This window comes from Delphinus delphis, chromosome 9 (assembly GCF_949987515.2).
Source record: "Delphinus delphis chromosome 9, mDelDel1.2, whole genome shotgun sequence".
In the NCBI taxonomy this organism is placed as follows: Eukaryota; Metazoa; Chordata; class Mammalia; order Artiodactyla; family Delphinidae; genus Delphinus; species Delphinus delphis.
In genome coordinates, this window is record NC_082691.1 from 45,581,106 (window position 1) to 45,601,920 (window position 20,815).

Consider the following 20,815-nt stretch of genomic DNA (forward strand, 5'->3'; position numbering starts at 1 on the left):
AAAGAAACAAAAAAGGGTAAACACAAGATGGAGTAATATACCAATCTTTGAGCAAACCAGAGTTTTCTCTTTTTTCATTGTTTATGGGAACTGTGGAAACTTGCTGTCCCGGGTCATCTACCAGGGAAGTGCCTTTTTAGAGCTGTACCTCAGACTGTTGTCTCCCTTTCAGAACCAAGAAGGAGAGGAGGAATTCTTCATCTTCTCACTCTCTCAACTAAGCAGACACAATGTATTTGGTATACTATTTAACATACAGACAAACCCCAAGTCTCACAAAAATGTGACCACATTTGAACTTAGATACCTTCCTTTAGATAAAATCCCCAGTCAATCTTCAATTTGAAATAAATTTGTAACCTGCTCCAGAAATCAGCTCTGGGAACAGCTCTACACTGTTTTTAGATTTTAAATGCAATGATAGATTTATTACATTTATTAATAAAAAGCATGTTAATATATCTATTAACAGAAAGCATGCCTTTTGTTGACATACTTTACAGCTAAGGTTGAAAAAACAATTAATGTGGTCCTTCCCTGGTGGCACCTGCCAATGCAGGGGACATGGGTTCGAGCCCTGGTCTGGGAAGATCCCACATGCCGCGGAGCAACTAAGCCTGTGCACCACAACTACTGAGCCTGCATTCTAGAGCCCGTGAGCCACAACTACTGAGCCCACGTGCCACAACTACTGAAGCCCACACGCCTAGAGCCCATGCTCTGCAACAAGAGAAGACACCGCAATGAGAAGCCCACTCACCGCAAGGAAGAGTAGCCCGTGCTCACCGCAACTAGAGAAAGCCCACGCACAGCAACAAAGACCCAACACAGCCAAAAATTAATTAATTAATTAATTAATTATTTTTTAAAAAGAGAAAACAATTAATGTAAAGAATTGCATTTCAGGATGTCAGATCAGAAGAAGTTTAATGTAAAAATATATCATTAAAAACTAACTAAAATAAAACTGTAGGCATCAAATAATGTGAAATATGAATCTGGAAATTCTTGAGGGGAAAAGAACAAGCTAAGATTTGAATAATGTTAGAAAGGGAAAAAAATGAATTTAGTCTTATCTCAGATAAGAAATGATTTAGGGTAAGAGGGTTCTGTAGGGAGAGAGCCAAAGGGCCTATCTGAGGTGGGGACATGAAGACACACATCCGGGTCTGAAAGAATAGAAAAAAATTTAAAAAACGGGTCAAGTACTTCAAGTACCAAGAAGGTGATCAGTTAATACAGAAAGAAGCAGGGTTTTCTTACACTTACTGACGCCACTCAAAGTGTTGCTAAGAACAGGTGCCATAGTCAGGGATTCATGAACTTCCTTTAAAAACATACAGAACAGAAGAAGAGAATATAAAATCTTTACAACAGAGAATCCATAAATATTTTCATATTCACAAAAGGGAATATGACCCCCCAAAAATGTTAAGAAACCTGCCATAGAAGAACTTAAACTGCTTTCAGGATCAACAAAATCATGTTAGTATTGTTTCAGACTCAGCCCCACTCCCATTGTTCTAAAACCAACCAAACAAAAATATTCCCTGTTGGCAAGGTGAGTGGAAATTGGAAAGGTTGGGCGGGGTGGAGAGGACATGGCTATTAGCTGGAATAAAAACGATTAGAGATAAAGGTCACAGAATCCAAATGCCTGTTTGAGATAACATTTTACTATGACTAAATTTTACTTCAATCAAATCGTTCAGCAGTCCCTAATCAACAAATAGATATGTGATATCCTCATTTTAATGGGGGAAAAGAGGAAAGGAAAAAAGGGGGTAGAGAAGTTAAAGAATGTTCCCACCAAAGAAGAAACACTTTGAACACTAAATTTCTCCTTTAATCCTACAATGATTATCATGCTCTGGGCTGCAGAGAGGGAGGGCATTTGAAGGCAGCCAGCTTCATGTAATTCACAGATGGTTATTTTTTCATCCAGTTTAATTTTCAGTATGGCTAGTGCCATTTCCTATAAAGGCTCTGCATTCTATGTGTTTCTTACGATATAACTGTAAATCACATCCAAATTAGCCTTCATATACCTAATCCCAAATCTTCCCAAATGATCCATTATTTTTAGACCAAAACTACATGGTACAACTTTATAGTTTGATTATGGAACAGGAAGGCTCATATTAAAGGGAAACATCAAAGAAAGCATCAAGTCCCTGAGATTCCCTCTAAGGAGACCAGGCCGAAGAGTTTAAATGGAGCCTGTAGGGGACAGGCCAGAACAGGAATCAGGTTCCACATCCTACAGCTCTCTACACGGGATCTAAACAACTGAAGTTTAGGGATTTCTGAAGGAGTCTAGGAAGGTGGAAACAAAAGCAAAGAGAAGAGCACAGTACAGGAAAACCACACCTCATCACCCTCCAAATCAGAGTGCCTCTACACGACCAGGGATGGCCTCCTGCAAGTAGAGGTGATACCCAGAACCAGGACATTGCCAGCAGCATCCCCACTCTCACACCTTCTCCCATCCTTATACTCAGGCCTCTGTTGCATTTATTCAGTTCACCTTGGGAGAAGGTTCCTGTAAGAACTAGTGTGGCCACAGTTTCATAAGGTATTCATCTTGAACTCCTGCTGAGAGGGAAGGAAAAGCCAGTGTAAGGTGGATAATATACTAAAGACAGTGAGAAGATAATGTACATGACAGTGAGGATGGAAAAAAGAAAAACGAAAAAGTGTGGGCTTAGATGAAGGAAACTAGAAGAAAAAGGTGAATGATTAGGGCTGGGTTGAATAAAACCTGTGAACTAGTATGTAACTGCTGAAATCGTGTTTTCTAATATATGGAGTGATTGGAGGGAGATGTTCACAATATAATGATCAACCATGAGAGCAGGTTAAAAATAGTTTGTAGAATCTACTCATTTTTGTAAATATGTATAAACATATAGAGGTTAGTATACTTGTATACCTATTATATTAGATGTGTGTGTGAAAGATGGGAATAGAGACAAAGGCCAAAGAGATAGGAAAATATACCCAAAAAAAAAAAAATTCTAGCATGAGTTTATTTTGTGTGATGGGATTTTGGGTGATTTTCTTATTTTAATGCTTCCATGTTCTTTCCATATATGCTTTTTATATTTTCCAATCATGTGAAATATATAATAATAATAAATAAAAACAAAGAAAGCTTTGTTACTACTTCTTTTTCTGTATCCTTTTTCCCAGCACCCGTCTGATGGAAACTCATGATATGACTGTTGGTATTCACTGAAGAGAAAGAAAAAAATAACACAAAGCATGCATAAAAGTCATCACGATCCTAACATTGTCTTTACACACCTGATTCTTAATTCCGACCAGGTCCTCCCATGCTCCCAATTACAATAAGGAAAATAAACATCATGAAAGAGAACATCAAACTGACACTTCTGACAAGGCAACAGTTAAAATTCATGAGGGTACATTTTGCTGTTAATTGGCTATCTACCATTAAAAACCTGGCTTTTTGATTAAGAATAGTCACAGCAGGTCCTTGTAGATTGGCTAATGAGCTGTCCACTCACTGGAGAGTCCAGCTATTCATCAAGCCCCTGGGTAATTTGAAAGGAGCTCAAGATACATGCAGTTGAGAAGTTAAGTAAATGGAAAGTCTATCATTGCTGGGGTTTGGCAACTTGCCTCCTCTCCTAGAAAGCATGGCATGTTAATATCTACCTTAAGCCATTGTCTACTGCCTAAGAATGACATTAGAATCTAGTAAATGAGAGTATAAGCTTATTTGTATAGAAAACAGTATAAAGAGATAGAATACTGAAAAAATAGGACTATAATTTGGTGGAGGGAGATAAGATGTTGGAACTGACAGTACAGCACAATAATAAGTGATATGGAAAAAAATCCAATAAGGGAGCAATTTAATTTAAGTGGGTTTTAATCTGAATCTTCCCACCCACATACCAGTTTTAGACTGCAGGAGGTATAAAAGGACACTCAAGCCCAGCAATGTCAGCCAACTGCCATCTTGGCAAGAGTGCAGACAAATAGTCACCATGCAAAAATCAATAGCAGTGGGAAAAAGGCTTTCTTGTACATTTATGATGGATAGCACAGCCTGGGTGTAATGCATTGAAACAACTGACTTAGATGATGTGGACTGCTTTGGTCAATGATTTTCAAGCCTTGGTTGGGAACAGCTGCACTGCAAAAGCATTTACTGTTCTAGGCACCTGACAGCAGCTATTCCCCTACATCAGAGAATTAATCCAAAGGAATTCCCTGAAAACTGGAAAAAGTAAGAAAGAGTGGAAAGGACCATCAGTTATGACATATGTGAACACCATTCTCTGCTTCTGCAACTGGAGGGCAGCACATAACACTGATAGTCTTCTACCCGTTTTATGTAGGATCCACGAGGTGATGTTTCACTGAGGAGGCAGATTGGCTCTGCTGTTGGACTATGGGAAAACTGGAACATCAGAGCAGCAACGGCTTTTAGAAACCTGTGGCAAGGCCAGAACTAAAACCAAGTGAGTTTCCTTCTTTTAGTCCAGATCCTTGTATTCAAGCTTTCTGTCTCCACCAGGCATAGGGGAATCTATTGTGGCTGAAGGGCTGGCTCCCTCCGCAGCCTAGCTGCACTCTTTATTAGGTAGAGAAGGATGATTGGCAGTCAACAGCTCCCCTGCCTTGGCCTGGTGAGTTCTTCTATCTGCTCTCCTGCCATGGTGGCACTCTTGGGTTGTGAGATCCCAGCCAGAGTCCCTTTCCTACCAGGCCAATGCACCCATCCAGGAGCGTGACATCCACAGCATTTCCAGACACCAGAGCCTCTGAGAGAACTGGAGGCACTGAGGCAGGCAGCCTAGTAACAGAAACACGGGCCCACAGAAGAACAGCCAATCCTCACCCAGGCTCTGATACAGAGTCAGGGTGACTCTGGACAAACCATCCAACCCCTCTGTGGCCCAGTCCCTCATGTGTAAAATAGCACTGATCTTATCTCCCTCAATGGACGGTCAGGAAACCAAATAAAATCATGAATATGAAAGTACTTTGAAAAATGTTCACTCATAAAATTACAGAATTTTAGAATGACCTTAGAGATCATTTAATTTAGTGCTACCCCTTATTATACAGATGAGGAAACCGTCCCCAACTGCTTAAATGACTTGAACAAAGTCAAACAGAAGCAGAGCTTCTATACAATTCAAAGCATGATTATTACAAATTAGTATAATTCCAATGTGACTGCAAATATATTAATAATGTATTTCTCTTTCTTCTTAGCACAAAAAAAGCCACATTGCCTATAGAAATAAAATGAAATAATCAGGAAGGCCACCAAGTTTGGAATACATGATGAATGGCTTATTGTAATTACATTGTAAACATGACAAAATAATATTATTTACATTTTCAGTTTTTATGGCCACACCCTAGGACAGCAAAAAATAAATATATGGGGGCTTCCCTGGTGGCGCAGTGGTTGAGAGTCCGCCTGCCGATGCAGGGGACACGGGTTCGTGCCCTGGTTCGGGAAGATCCCACATGCCGCGGAGCGGCTGGGCCCGTGAGCCATGGCCGCTGAGCCTGCGCATCCGGAGCCTGTGCTCCGCAACGGGAGAGGCCACAACAGTAAGAGGCCCGCGTACCAAATAAATAAATAAATGAATGAATAAAAATTACCCATAATCCCTCTCTCAGGAAAAATATCAGCGTTAACATTATGGTAAACACCATTTACCATGAGATTATACTCTACATACTGTTTTATAATCTGCTATTTTGCATGAGAAGAATTAAAAATGCTAGTCTTTATCTTTCAGCAAAGTAACATGTGGTGAAGCATGTTAATGATGAAAAACATAAAAGAGTAATTGGTTTCATGAGAAAAGGACATAAAGTTCTTGATCTATTCTCCAGAGAACAAAAGTTCTTGATCTATTCTCCAGAGAACAAAAAAATAAATACACATAGCTTAAGAAGTTAACAAGTAGTGGCTTCTCCAGTTAGTTGAAGGCCATGGACAAATCCATCCTCCTAATGTTCCATGCTAAGTCAAGATATGTTCTGTGGTAAGCAACAAAATGAAATCCTAAGAAAAGTCACTCTTATTGTATTTAAAATCTATTTCCAAAGCAGTTACTGACTCAGCAGCTCCAACCCTGAGTACAAAACTGAGATATTGCGCCTTTTAACATTCATCCTTCCATCTGTCTTCTGAACAAAAGATCAGTTTTATGAGAATATATCTTTTATATTAATGATATGTCTGTGACCCAGAGTTTTTACTCCTCACAAATCCTTCCTCTCAGAGTGAGGGCTCATGCTACTTATAAATTCCCTTAAATGCAATCTCTATTGTAGAGTGCTACCTCACTGGCCTAATCCCCACCTTAAAGAGTGAAATTCAAAGATGACATGTCCTATTGTTTGTTCTCTTTAATTCTGAAATTCTAAACTTGGCAATTCCACATAAACCAATCAGATCCAATTTGGATAAATCCAAGCCTCCTAAAATAGCTATGATTTTCAGATACAAACCCAGTAGAAACCCAAACGCCATCATTTTACCTCTGCCCACTACTCAACTGCCCGAAAAGGAAACCCAATAAGTTCCAAATAGTTACTCCTTTTCCTGCTCTTGCCCTAACCTCCAGTTATCTCTCTGAAACACAGAATTGTATAAGATCTCATCCCCATGTCCATGCCATCCTGCCACTTCCTTCTTTTTTACTAAAAATGTCATTTTTCATCGTCCCAGAGACACAGCTGGTAGGGAGGAGAAGACTTCACAATCCTCAGCCCTGAAAACATTATACAAAAAAACCTTACAATAGGTTTTTACGATTATTACAGGACATTTGAAACAACTTGGTAAAGAGCCATTATAAAAATCCACATAAAAAAAAAACTGTAAAATACATAATCAAGGATCCTAAATGTAGGTGCTGCTTTTATATTCACCACCTCATCAAGCTTCAGTATAGGTCTGCCCCTTCCCCACTGGCCCAGCCACTCCCTAGGTCTCCCTTCCGGAGATCTATCTCCTTACTCCAAGTTTTGCACTACAAAAGCTCAAGTTGGCCTTGTATGGCCTAAAATTCAAAAGTGTTTCAGCTTTAAACAAAGTACAAATTTTCTGAGAATTTTGAAAAAGCACACCCTGAATCAAGTAAAATTTTCCCTTTGTAGGAAAATTATTTCCAGTTTAAAGATTTATCAGGAATGTTAGTCCGTTACTCTTGACCATATGTCAAAAACTATAAGTCCTTAAATCCCTCCCATTCTTAGACGATGTGTGCTAACACCACTTACACATGCAGCAAATGATTGGAATCTATATTTTAACCATTTTAGTGGTCAATGTAGGTCCCTGGATGATCCATTTGGCAATGCAAGTACAACATAAATGGCAAATACTAGAGTCTTTCCTATAAGACTGGCAGGTTGAGCCATAGTCAGCTCAGCCCAAAATTACTTTCACTCAATTTGCCTGTGCCTGAGGTAGATTTCTACAGCACATGTACTTTATTTAGACAAGACATACAACCCATATTGTCTAATATTTTCGATGTTAAGATACATTCAGAGGCCAAATAGCAGAGTGAGAGGGGCATGTGCTTTAGAAGCAATCAGAAGGCAGGTAGAATCTCAGCTCTTCCAATCATAGGCCACATGGACTTGAACAAGCCCAACATCACTGAAGTTCAGCTTCTTCACGTAAAATTAGAGTAATGATGATAACATCTTATAGAGATTGTTGCATGGACTAGAGATAAGGTATATAAAATGCTCACCATAATGTCTATGGTAGATGCTATACATATGGTAGACGTCTATAGCTAGCAATAATAGTAATGGTGTGTATTTTACCCTCAATATAGTAAGCATTTCAATCCACAATTAGAAGCGTAAAGATTTCTGGGAGACTCCATAGTGAGCTTATTCTGCTTATTCATTGTGAAGTTACTTTAGATAAGATGTAAGTTATCTGATTAACTGACGCTGATTGTTTTCTGAAACCATACGTTGAAAAAGAAAGATAAAGACTAGTAGTCTTATGAAAGGGTAAGGGGAGAGGGAACCATTACTGGGCAAACAAGACTCAGAAGAGAAACAGCTGGCAGCACAAAGACATATTTGTTGCTCTGTACCACTATGTCCTAGATGGTGGTTCTCACAAAACCAAGAGCTCCTGAACTAAAGCTAAATCACCCAGCACAGTGCCTGGTACCTGATAAGTACTCCGTAAAAATGTATTGGCAAAGATTATATTTATGTCCCTGTGATTATTATCACAGAGAGTTCATGGATCACTTTAAGAAAAGTCATTTTCAAAGTCTAGATAAATTTACTATGCAAGTCCAGCAAAGTCCAAGTCTTAAAATTCCAGAGACTGCAGCATCTCAAAAATTCACACTAGTGCTTTAAAAAAAAAAAGTTTAATGTGTTCACCTTTTTCTCTGTATGATATGAAACTCTAAGGAAACCTACATGATTTTTCTACATTAATATTTCTTTTTTCTGTCTTAAAGATACTTGTGACTTAAATTTTATTTTCTTTTAGGTGTACTTTGAATTTATGAATTAAAAAATAAGCATTTCTAGTTTTTTAAGGAACCTCCATACTGTTCTCCATAGTGGTTGTATCAGTTTACATTCCCACCAACAGTGCAGGAGGGTTCCCTTTTCACCAAACCCTTTCCAGTATTTATTGTTTCTAGATTTTTTGATAATGGCCATTCTGACCGGTGTAAGGTAATACCTCATTGTAGTTTTGATTTGCATTTCTCTAATAATTAGAGATGTTGAGTATCTTTTCATGTGCCTCTTGGCTATCTGTATCTCTTCTTTGGTGAAATGCCTATTTAGGTCTTCTGCCCATTTTTTATTTGGATTGTTTTTTTGATATTGAGCTCCATGAGCTGTTTGTATATTTTAGAGATTAACCCTTTGTCCGTTGTTTCATTTGCAAATATTTTCTGCCATTCTGAGGGTTGTCTTTTCATCTTGTTTATGGTATCCTTTGCTGGGCAAAAGCTTTTCAGTTTAATTAGGTCCCATTTGTTTATTTTTGTTTTATTTTCATTACTCTAGGAGGTGAGACAAAAAAGATCTTGCTGTGGTTTATGTCAAAAGGTGTTTTTCCTATGTTTTCCTCTAAGAGTTTTATAGTGTCTGGTCTTACATTTAGGTCTTTAATGCATTTGGAGTTTATTTTTGTGTATGGTGTTAGGTAGTGTTCTAATTTCATTCTTTTACATGTAGCTGTCCAGTTTTCCCAGACCCAGCAATCCCACTACTGGGCATAAAGCCTGAGAAAACCATAATCCAAAAAGAGACATGTAGACATGTACCACGATGTTCATTGCAGCACTATTTACAATAGCCAGGACATGGAAGCAACCTAAATGTCCATCGACAGATGAACAGATAAAGGATATGTGGCACATATATCCAATGGAATATTACTCAGCCATAAAAAGAAACGAAATTGAGTTATTTGTAGTGAGGTGGATGGACCTAGAGTCTGTCATACAGACTGAAGTAAGTCAGAAAGAGAAAAACAAATACCATATGCTAACGCATATATATGGAATCTAAAAAAAAACAAAAAAATGGTACTGATGAACCTAGTGGTAGGACAGGAATAAAGACGCAGACGTAGAGAATGAACTTGAGGACACGGGGAGGGGGAAGGGTAAGCTGGGACAAAGTGAGAGAGTGGCATGGACATATATACACTACCAAATGTAAAATCGATAGCTAGTGGGAAGCAGCTGCATAGCACAGGGAGATCAGCTTGGTGCTTTGTGACCACCTAGAGGGGTGGGATAGGGAGGGTGGGAGGGAGATGCAAGAGGGAAGGGATATGGGGACATGTATATGCATATGGCTGATTCACTTTGTTGTACAACAGAAACTAACACAGTATTGTGAAGCAATTATACTCCAATAAAGATCTATTTTAAAAAAAGCATTTCAACACAAGCATTTAGTTAAAAACAAGATTTTTATATCAATATCATAGAAGAGAAATAGTCTTAAAACCACAGATAAAACGTAACAATCTTAAAAAATGGATTAATTGCCTTATGTGTTTTTCCAGAAATAGAAAGAAATGAGATAAATTCCTCTAGATGAAATCACCTTTCCAGAATTTTATCTCAGGTAATTGTTCACACTAACCCCATTAGAATTATTGCTCAAATCTAAGAACTGAAATTATCATGATAGAATAACTACCAGGGAAAAACTTACAAATACAGGAAGAAAAAGTATCTTCAACAGATCAACTGCAAGCAACACAGAAACTTAACCCAAAGCGTTGAACCTTCTACCTAAGGCCAGTATTATCTCAGAGGCTTTCAGGGAAAGTGCACAACCTTAGGTGTGCAGAAGCATTCCAAGCCATAGTTCCCTGATCTGCGGTGAGTGATGGTGAAAAATAGAGTAGCAGGACATGGGACAAATCTTAGGTTACACAACACAAGTTCAAAACCAATAACCAAGCACAAGATTGTCTACTCATGGACTAGATCTCATTGGTAGAATGAGATACATGAAAATAAATGCAGGTTGTGGCAAGCATGGCTTTTATCTAATGGTCAGCAATTTCGGAGAAAAGGCTTTCAAAGATAAAATGCAAATAGGCTTTAAATTTTTGAACTGGTTTTAAATCTTCAATTTCTGTAAGCTCATCTGCCTACCCATTTTAGAAGAAATTCTAAGATAAGATCACTCTTACATGGCTGTTTGCTAAGAAGTTTATCTGACTTCACTTTTAATGCTCTAACCAACTTCCAGATTTGATTTCATACAGCATCCTATATGTTATATTCTGGAAGGATTTATGTTTATCATTATTCTATAACCTGATATATTTGTTTTAGAAATTTTGGTGGAAGCATATTAAAACATGGTAAAAACACTTCTTATTTTTTCTGCTTCATTTAAATGGAGTATGGATGGATCACAATTTCTTTCCTCTTTTTTATTTTTGTGCAGTTTATTTCACAACTAAATGCTCAATAAACTGTATTAATTAACTGCATACAAATTACAGGTATCCCTACAGAGTGCAATCAGTAACACTGATAGCACAAGGTGCCCCAAAACTTGGAACTGGCCTCAAAATATTAAATAGCAGTGCTTGGTAATAAATTTGTAGCAGAAAATAGGCAAAATACCTAGGAAATCCTTTCTTCCAAGAAAATGTCTATTCATGATTATTCACTTTAAATCAAAAAGTTCTAAATTAAATGGCTGCTATCTTGTTACTGATCACCATATTAACCAACTGGTCCTAATTACAGCTTGATACCTGTGAACTACCAAGATGTCCTAGCAAGATCTAAAGACATTATACTGCAAATTCAACATTTTCATACATAGGCTAAAATGCCCTGGCAAAGGTTTCTACCGCCCCCTACCCTACCCCTCACTTAGCTTGTTTATCTGCTGTCTCAGGCTCATGCTTTTAGAAAATTAACAATAAACTGTTTAAGATATAAGAAAGTCTGCAAGAAGATTCAGTAAACTCGGGAAATTTGTGTCCTAAGGGGAGCCATAATAAAATCCTACGTTGAAAATATCGCAGAACAGATAGGAAGCATCTGTAAATCGCCAATTATATGCAAATGTGTATGCTCTGGCCTTAGGGAGATTCCAGAAGTGGCCTTATCACCTGCTGCTTCCTATGGCTCCTCATTTAGCTGTATTTAGGTACTAACACACTTTCATAGACCTATAAAAGACATTGACCTTCCAAACCAGATTTGAGTTAAACTTCGCCATACTAGAAGAGGCCCAAAGTAGTCGCAAACTTCCATATAAAAAAATGTACTCTACAATAGGAAGATTTTGCAGGACTCATACTCAAATAATAAAAACAATTCACTCAACTCTAAGTGCCGCACAGTGTGCTAAGTGTTTTACATTTCTCTCATTTGTATTATTCAGCGTCAAAGCAGTCCTAGGGGAGGTATTATCTCCATTGTACGGATGTAGAAACTACTACAGTCTAGAAAGATTAAGGAAGTTAACTAGTTAGCAAGTAGCAAAGCCCGTATTTGCATCAGCCCCTAATGACTCCAGATCCTGGGCTCGTTACCACTACCCTACTCCACCTCCCCCACCCATAACTGGGGGAAACAAATGGAAAGAAAAGTGAATTTCCAAGACTAAGGAACAAAGGATTAGGACTCAGCATCTCCTAAGTTTTCTGGGTCTAAAATTATGTTTCTTTCTTTTTTTTTTTAAATGGGTAATATAAATAATATCACAGGAAGTCAGATAAAAGCGATTTTTCACAACTCATCTTCCTTACTAATATATTGAAAACTAAGAATATGTGAATTCATAAAGTCCCTTCAAATCTTTATCTACATGTGAGACTAAAGAAAAATGGAACATCAATAGCTCAGAACTCCAGCAAATGTTGCAGACACCTTTATTCTCCCAAAGATGTCTACATTTTACTTTTTTTGTTCATAAAAAATCATAATTAAAATTGCAAAGAGCAGCTTAATCTCATTTTAGTGCCTCCATACATCACTGGTTCCACTGACCTAATAAAAAGAGCTCATCTTTCCCATATCAATTGATGTACCAAATCACTGATTAGCTAGTGTCCATTTTGTGCACAGATAAGGGTGGTATTTAATATATCAACTCCATTAACTGCTTAATGCCATTTTTGAGATTTAAGAAAGCAAATTCAAAAGCCTATTCAACAAACTTCCTGACAATATGATGGTCCTGGTCTTGATTTCCTTTAACTCATTAATTTCTTTTGTATTTTGTCACCAGTTTTCAAGATGCTCAGGAAAGTCAGGGAGGGTCAAGAGAGGCCAATAGTACAAAATCCCTTTTCACTGCTTCCCATTTATCACAGATCATTTCATTAGGAATGACCTGAATGAATTGATGCAAGTCAAGGAATAGCATCAAGGTTTCCCCTAAACAACTAAGAACAACCCATTGAAATTGCCCTATCCACTCCATTAGAGACTTTGGAGTGGATGAGAAAGGGGGAGGGGCTTCTCATCCCCCCCCACCCCAAGTTCAAGGCTGTGAGCACAGCAGACTCCAGTGTTGCTAATAACATGCCAACGCTGTCACTTCTGCTCAGGGGGCTGCTGAAATCCCCAAGAGAGTCACACTGTGTGACATGAAGCCAGCTATCGCTAAGTGAGGTCTAGAGAATAATTAGAAAACAGGCATTTTGACTTTTAAATATTCTACTGTCTTTAAGTGGTTTAAATAATTTCTAAGCAGAAGTGCCACCTGGGAGAGCAGGGCGTCAGCAGCAGAATGGATGTTGTTGCTAACAGCCAACAGCTGGAAAGGGACTGTGACAATGGCCCCTGCTTTGCAGTACTTTCCTGGTCGCCTGAGCTACACTGGCTCTGGAGTCTAATAGCACAATATGGGAAATGAGAGCTCATCTATCTACTTGTCAGGGGCACTGCAGGCAATCCACATACACGCCTTCCCAGCTTGGCCTGGGCTGAGCTGGACCATGACCTAAAAGGAAGCCTTTCAGGGGTGAGAGGTCTTTTATGGCCTCCACGAGGCACAATCCCCAGTGTCACCTGAGCATAGAGGAACAAGTAGGAAATTCCACTATTCTAAATTCTTTATAAATATATCACAATGAAAAGGGGCTATATCAGAAATTCTAAAGGAAAATCAAGTGTTTCTGTAAGGATGCCACGATAACCCCCTGGATGCTTTAACTGTATTTCTCTCTAGCTTTTCCATCAAACCAAGAACCCCTTGTGCAACTGAAAGCTTTTTTAGATTCTGGGAAGACCTACTGTGCTATATCTTTTGCTGTTGTCCTTTCCATTATAAGTGCCACCATTCCTTAAATTAGAGCTTCTTTCCCCTGCCCCCCATGCCCCAGTTCTAGTACCTACATGCACCTCTTAACTGGTCTCCATAGCTCCTTCTCTCATGTCTAACCTTTGTCGTACCACCAGATTAATTACCCAAATTACACTTTGATTCTAACCCTCCCTTACTCAAAAAAAAAAAAAATTTTTAAGTCCAAAATCTAAACTACTTAGGCTGACATTACGGCCCTTTAGAGTATATACAAATGAATCCTTGGCAATAAGTAGAGCCAACCCAGTGAGCAGTACACTCACTATATGAATTCTCAGGATACTTCCGAATGAGCTGTCAAGGACAGTCTTCAAGGGAAAGAAAAGAAAATGGCATGCAATACATATCTAGGGAGGGCTAGGAAGGAAGGAGATTAAAGGGATTGACTATCCAGGTGAAATTGATAAGATCTGGCAGCTGGTTAGATATGGGGAGTGAAGAAGAGGGAGGGGTGAAGAGGACTGAGAATTGACAAACCTCATTAGTCAGAGTATGAAGAAGCCACTTCACAGGCAGAGAACAAAGAGAAGGAGGAAAAGAAGATAAGTTTCTGGGAAGATACTGATATAAGCAAAAGAGAGGGATAGAAATATGAATCTGGAAATCCAGAGAAAGGTTCAAATGACACAGTGAGAGAAAAGGTGCTGGTATGGAGTAGCGGAAATAATAAAATAATAATAACAGTCAACATTTATTAATGGTTTATTTTCTGCCAGGTACTGTGGAAAAAAACCCTTATGTTCTCATTTAGTCCCCAAACCCCTCAGTTTACAGATGAGGAAACTGAAGTTCAGAAAGCTTCAGTGACTAACCCAGAAAGGAACCTGGGCAGTCCATAGAAAAAGAACTACAAATGGCTTTAAGCACATGAAAGGTACTCAAATTCAGTGAAAATTAAGTAAAAGCAAATAATAAAAATAAGTTCCTATTTTTCACCTATGTAAATACTGATGATCAAAATCTTAGTGAGGATGTGAGAAATAGGTCTCTCGTACACTATTGGTAGGGATATCATTTGGGACAAAACTTTTGAAGGGCAACTTGGAAATAACTATCATAATTTTAAATTTACCCGACTTTCGACCCTATAATTCCACTGTTAAGAATTTCCAGTATTGGTATATTTGCACATGAAAGTTGGGAGGGCCGTGAATCCTAAAGTCAGCAAACAATAAAGCTATTTGGATTTGGGGGAAACTCAGTGACCTAGATAATACTATCTACTTCGAATTAATGATACTATCTCCAGAATCTCTACAAGGCCTTCCTTGGCCTCCTAGGCTCCTTAATTCTTTTCAGTTACCTTTTCCCTTTTTCTTTTCTTCTTGCTTAAAACCTGGTAGTACCTGAAGTTATTCTTTGTAGAGCTGATGTTTTAAACAAAGAAAAAAGAGAGAAAGAACTGGAGAATGAGCAATGGATTTGTGCTAACTAGCATCTTTTCCCGATCATGTGATGTGAGAGAGGGAGTATGAAGAACTGAAAATTGAACATTTAGACAGCAAATGCTGAGGGACAGGATCCACTCTCCAAATGTTCTCCTCCTCTGCAACCCAATGCTGAGATCACCTCCAAACAGCCCTCAGATCCTTGTGTGTTTTCCCAACGCTCTAAATAAATAAGAGCTACCACATTTTTAATAAATTTAGTACTCTGTCAGCAGTGTAAGCTAGTCCTTTTTAATACATAATATCGAAAATTTGCAGACACAGAGAGCCAAAAGGAAAGAAAACAAAACATGGGGAAATGTAATGAGGCTATAATGTGTGCCAGATACTTTCACATATATGATTTCATTTATTTCTCACAAAGTCTTGGGAGGTGGTTATTATAATCTCCCTATTTACAGATGCAGCAACAGAGCCTTGGCTGTTGTTAAGTAATTTTGCCAAAAATAGGCAGCCAGTAATTGGGACTGCTGAGATTCAAACTCAAGTATGTCTGGTCCAAGGCTCATGCTGTTTCACTTTCCACTTCTCATTATGCCAGGAGACAAAAACTTTGAATGCAAGAAGTAAAAACCATTCAAAACCTTGCAGACTCATTTCACTTAACCTACTACTCCTCTGGAAAGATCAGAGCTAGGCATGTCCAATGGTCAGTACAAGGTTTGAAAGTTGGTCTCCCCACTGAAAACTTTCCTGTTGATCCCATTGTATTACTAACGAAACAGACCTGCTTCAGGAAACTCCTAAGCAAAATATCATGCAAAGAGGAATCAGTTTTGCTTTCAAGGCTCAAACACTTAGATTTGTACACTGTTGCTTGATTTTTAAAAATCTGATTCTTAATGGAATCTAATCCAAAACAACCAGAGGGACAAGAAAAGGTATAAAGAGAGCCCCTCTTTACCTTCCTCTTCCTTTGGAATAGAAGGTCTAGGGCCATTAGGAAGAAGGAATGAAAAAGAACAGAGTTGCAAAATTGGTACATGACAAATTTCAGATAAAATTAATAGAAGTTTAGCTTCAAATACTTAGCCTGGGTTAAAAATGATAGATTATATCATTCTTTTTTTTTTATTGAAGTATAGTTGATTTACAAGGTTGTTAGTTTCTGGTGTACAGCAAAGTGATTCAGTTATACATATATATTCTTTTTCAGATTCTTTTCCATTATAGGTTAATACAAGGTATTGAATATAGTTTCCTATGCTATATTTGTAAATAAAACATTCATTAAGTTTCTTTTATATGCAGAGATGCTTTTACTTATCTGAATAAAACTAACAAGGGAACTAATAGGAAAACAAGAAATGTCACATACTAAACTGTAATCCTAAGGAAAGCCACTTATTTCATTAAACTTTGGAGGCCATCATGGCATAGCTCAGTTTGGCTAAGCATCCATATTTTATATGCCTCGTGGCTGCTTTCATTTTCAAAGGGTCTTCAGCCCTATATCATTCATTCATGAATTCATTCATGCAACAAATACTTATTGCCTCTAGAGCTCTTTATTGCTTTCTGTCATTTTCTTCACAGACACACAGACTTCATAATGGGATTTATTCCTACTACCCAACCTTACTCTTTCCCCCTTAAATTTTCTTTACCTTTTCCACTTCATTTTGATGCATTTGTCTCCCCAACCTCACAGTTCCTTCCAGCCTTGAGGACCCACAGTGGGCCAGTTTAATAGACTGGAATAAAAGCTGAAGTCATTAGTGGGAAAAAGTAGTGCGTGCTTTTGCATTAGTATTTCTAGCAATAAGTAGAGGGCAGGGTAGCGGACAATTACATTTTCCCAAATTACACTGAAAATGCATTTGAACATTTCAAAACTCTGGCACTCAAAGTTGTTTTCACTGTTGATGAAACTGTAATTATACTATTGGGCAATTTAATTAATTTTGTGTTTTATTACAAAAGTCCACGATTCTGCCTAAATAGAGTTAAATTAATGGAATATAAATTGGTTTGTCACATCTCCAAGAATTTTCGTGAAGGGTATTTGGCTTTAATTTGTAAAATCCAGTAAAGTCTCTACATGATAAAATTAATCATCTTTCTCTATCATTTCATCTAGAATTCAGGTAAAAAAATGCATAATTTTATGTTCTCATTAACCATTTTTCCTGCAAAATACTAAAATTCTTAGATAAGCATTAAATTATTAGACCACAGAGACAACTCAAGATGTTCATTAAGTTGACTCCTTCTGCTTGAAAAAAAAAAATCATTAATAGATCAGCATCAAAAAGCTACTATATGATAAGGAGGCTGTTTTATGTAATTGTAAGTGTATGGATAAGAATGCCCCAAGACAATAATCAATTTATAAATTTAGTTTAAGAAAAAGAGGGGATCATTTGCTCCTTCTTAATCTTACCCCAAAATTCCATTTCCATGCCAGAAACATCTTTCAAATAGTTTTGTAAAGTGGTTCTTTCCATCAAGATTATTTTAACCTGGAAATGTGCTATGTTTTACCCAAAATTCCTCTTCCACTAAATTACCATAACTTTCCTTCTCTCTCCTCCCTCTCCTTCTTTCTTATTTATCGCAGGTTACTCTTTTCAAAACCCTATTAAGTAGTTAAGCAAATTTCACAATCATCACTTAACAGATGAGAAAACTGAAACGTGGAATGCTGAATGACTTTGGGAGCAGTTTAGTGTAGGAGAAATACTGAAGAATTTGAAGTTAGAAGTCCAAGATTCTATTCCTTATTCCCCCTGTAATAAACTAGGTGTTCCTGGCTTAGTCACTTCATCATTCTTCAGCTCATTTTCCTTAGCAATAAGATGAGACTTAGTATAAATCAACTCTAAGGTGCATTTCATCTCTAAATTCTAAACCTTGTCTAACACTGAGAGATTCAGAATTAGGATACAGGTCTTCAATTACTCATCCAGTCCTCTCTCCACTGCTTAAGTCAATAAACCTGAAAGTCAAAGATCCTCCCTGCCTCTTTGGAACATCTTTGTTCATCATTTCACATCAACACAATTCAACAGACTATGAAGGAAAAAGCAGAATATGTACAAATTCATTAGATATCAGTTCATTCAGACCCCCCAATCAATTCATTATTTTTGTGGGCCAGCAATTCTTTTCATAATTTTAAAAAATATATCAATTCAATTAGAGCAAATCTCAAAGAATTAAATAAAAACATTTAGTATGACTTCATGAAGAACTGCTCCGGGAACCTGGCCCAAGCATTTGACTCTCTGTCTGACCTTAAGCAAGTAAGTGAACTAGAATTGGTCTGAATGATTCTTAAATTTTTCATAGCTCTGAAAAATTTAATTGTTTTAATCAACGGCAAAAAAGATTATAGAAATGCCTACCTTAGTCTTCAAAGAAACACGCACATACACAGAGAGGGTAAAAATGGCCTTCACCTGGTCTTTGCCAGAAGGCTGAGAAGCAAGGGTAGATATGCGAGTATTTTACGTGGATCCTCACTGAGAGCTCAATCCAAAGAGAATGCTGAGGAAATCTAAGCATGAACAATGGGGGAGACTCAGTAGCTATGAGATCTAATGGGCCAATGAAATTGGCTCACCTACCTTCTGAGGCTCCTCTCAACTGTTTTTGAAAAAAAATTCAGCAAGAATTAGGGTAATGAAAAGCATCCTACCAATGAAAAATATGGTGTGTGACTAGACCCTCAGTTTCTCAACTATGTCAAGGATGTGGGCCTCCAGGCTGAGCTGTCACGGTACCATGATTCATTTTTTTTTACATCTTTATTGGAGTATAATTGCTTTACAATGGTGTGCTAGTTTCTGCTTTATAACAAAGTGAATCAGTTATACATATACATATATCCCCATATCTCTTCCCTCTTGCGTCTCCCTCCCTCCCACCCTCCCTATCCCACCCCTCTAGGTGGTCACAGAGCACCGAGCTGATCTTCCTGTGCTATGTGGCTGCTTCCCATTAGCTATCTATTTTACGTTTGGTAGTATATATATGTCCATGCCACTCTCTCACTTTGTCACAGCTTACCCTTCCCCCTCCCCATATCCTCAAGTCCATTCTCTAGTAGGTCTGTGTCTTTATTCCTGTCTTACCCCTAGGTTTTTCATGATTCTTAACTACCCCTAGGTTCTTCCTGATTCTTAACTACATCGTTTGACAAATGGTTTCCCCATCAACGTATCAATTCTGATCCAGCATATACCAGTCACAGATTGTATCTGCAGGTTGTTTCTTTCCCCCATTTAGGAAGAAGCTCTGGAACTGCCTGAGAAAATTAAACTACTTAGACTAGAGAAGTAGAGATTTGTTTCATTTGCATCAGTTGCCAACTATTGCAAAATGGCTGTACCGCAAAGGGCATTTCTTTAAAGACATCAGAAATTAAGTGGAAAAGCCAAGAAGTAATGGCGCTTCCATAACGAAAGAGTTTGAAAATACCTCTTAAAAGCCATTTTTAAATGTAAAAAACCCATAGCTCCTACAAAGTGTTTTTAGAGGTCCATCTGATGAGCATAAATATTCAGTTGAGCTTTGTGGATATAAGAGATTCTCTGTTCTACATGTGAGGTGCCATGTTTGAAAGTATACCTAGGATAACGTGCCACCATTCTGATAATTTAATATAGTTTGAGAGTTGAAGAGTTTATTTAGTCAATGGTGGGGAGGGTGGTGCAAATGGAGAGTTAGCATTGGCAAGGAAATAAATTGAAAACATAAGTCAAAAGCAAAGCCTTGTTTTCAACAAGCTGGACCTTAATAAGTGAATAGATATAAGAGGGCAACAATAGCTTAAATTACAAGTCTCATAAAGCCAAAAAATTGTTTCCTTTTATAGTTAATTTAATATAGCTTTATGAATTTGGATGCACAAAGTATGAGAAATAGAAAAATCAACTACTTTTGTTTTAGTTCGTTTTTCTGCTCAAAGTCAAATAAGCCAGAAAAAAAGTTATGTTTTCAAGCCTGTCGAATTCCTTTTCCTCCATGATTCACCGATCCCTGGTATGTCATGTCTGGCCTGGAAGAGAAGCAGATGTCATTCCAATAAGACCTCTGTTTCCTTGAACCTGCATCTTCATTCATCATTTTTGTCACATGCTGAGCACACACAGCCACTTGGACCAGACTCAAGGTCCCATTGCCTCTGTGAATTCTAAAGAGATGGGCAGATTACTGTATAAAATTGCTCAAACTACAGCAACCTTGAAATCAAGTAAAAATGATGAACAATCACAACAATTATTTATTATTCCCAAGCCAGGGATCAATGAGTTAATCAGCTATCACCAAGATGAACCAGAATTCTTTATCTCCTTTACAAACTTTATGCTTTTAGGTCAGATCCCCCTAAGTCAGTATATTAGGCTTTCACCCTTATGTAGACAGGGAGTAGCAAAATAGTATGAAATCCTGTGGTTCTTAATTTCTCTTGCTGGCAAGATGAAAGTCAGCAGACTTGATTCTAACTCCTACATGTGTGACCCAGGTAAGACATTTAACTATCCTGTGCCTCAGCTTCACCA

The 20,815-nt window shown here is 37.9% G+C and overlaps 1 protein-coding gene across 2 annotated transcripts in view; it reads right to left on the minus strand.

Annotated features, from left to right (window-relative positions):
* The window catches only part of NXPH1 (neurexophilin 1), a 292,034-nt gene that overhangs the window by 248,913 nt on the left and 22,306 nt on the right, over positions 1 to 20,815 (minus strand). The window lies entirely within an intron of this gene.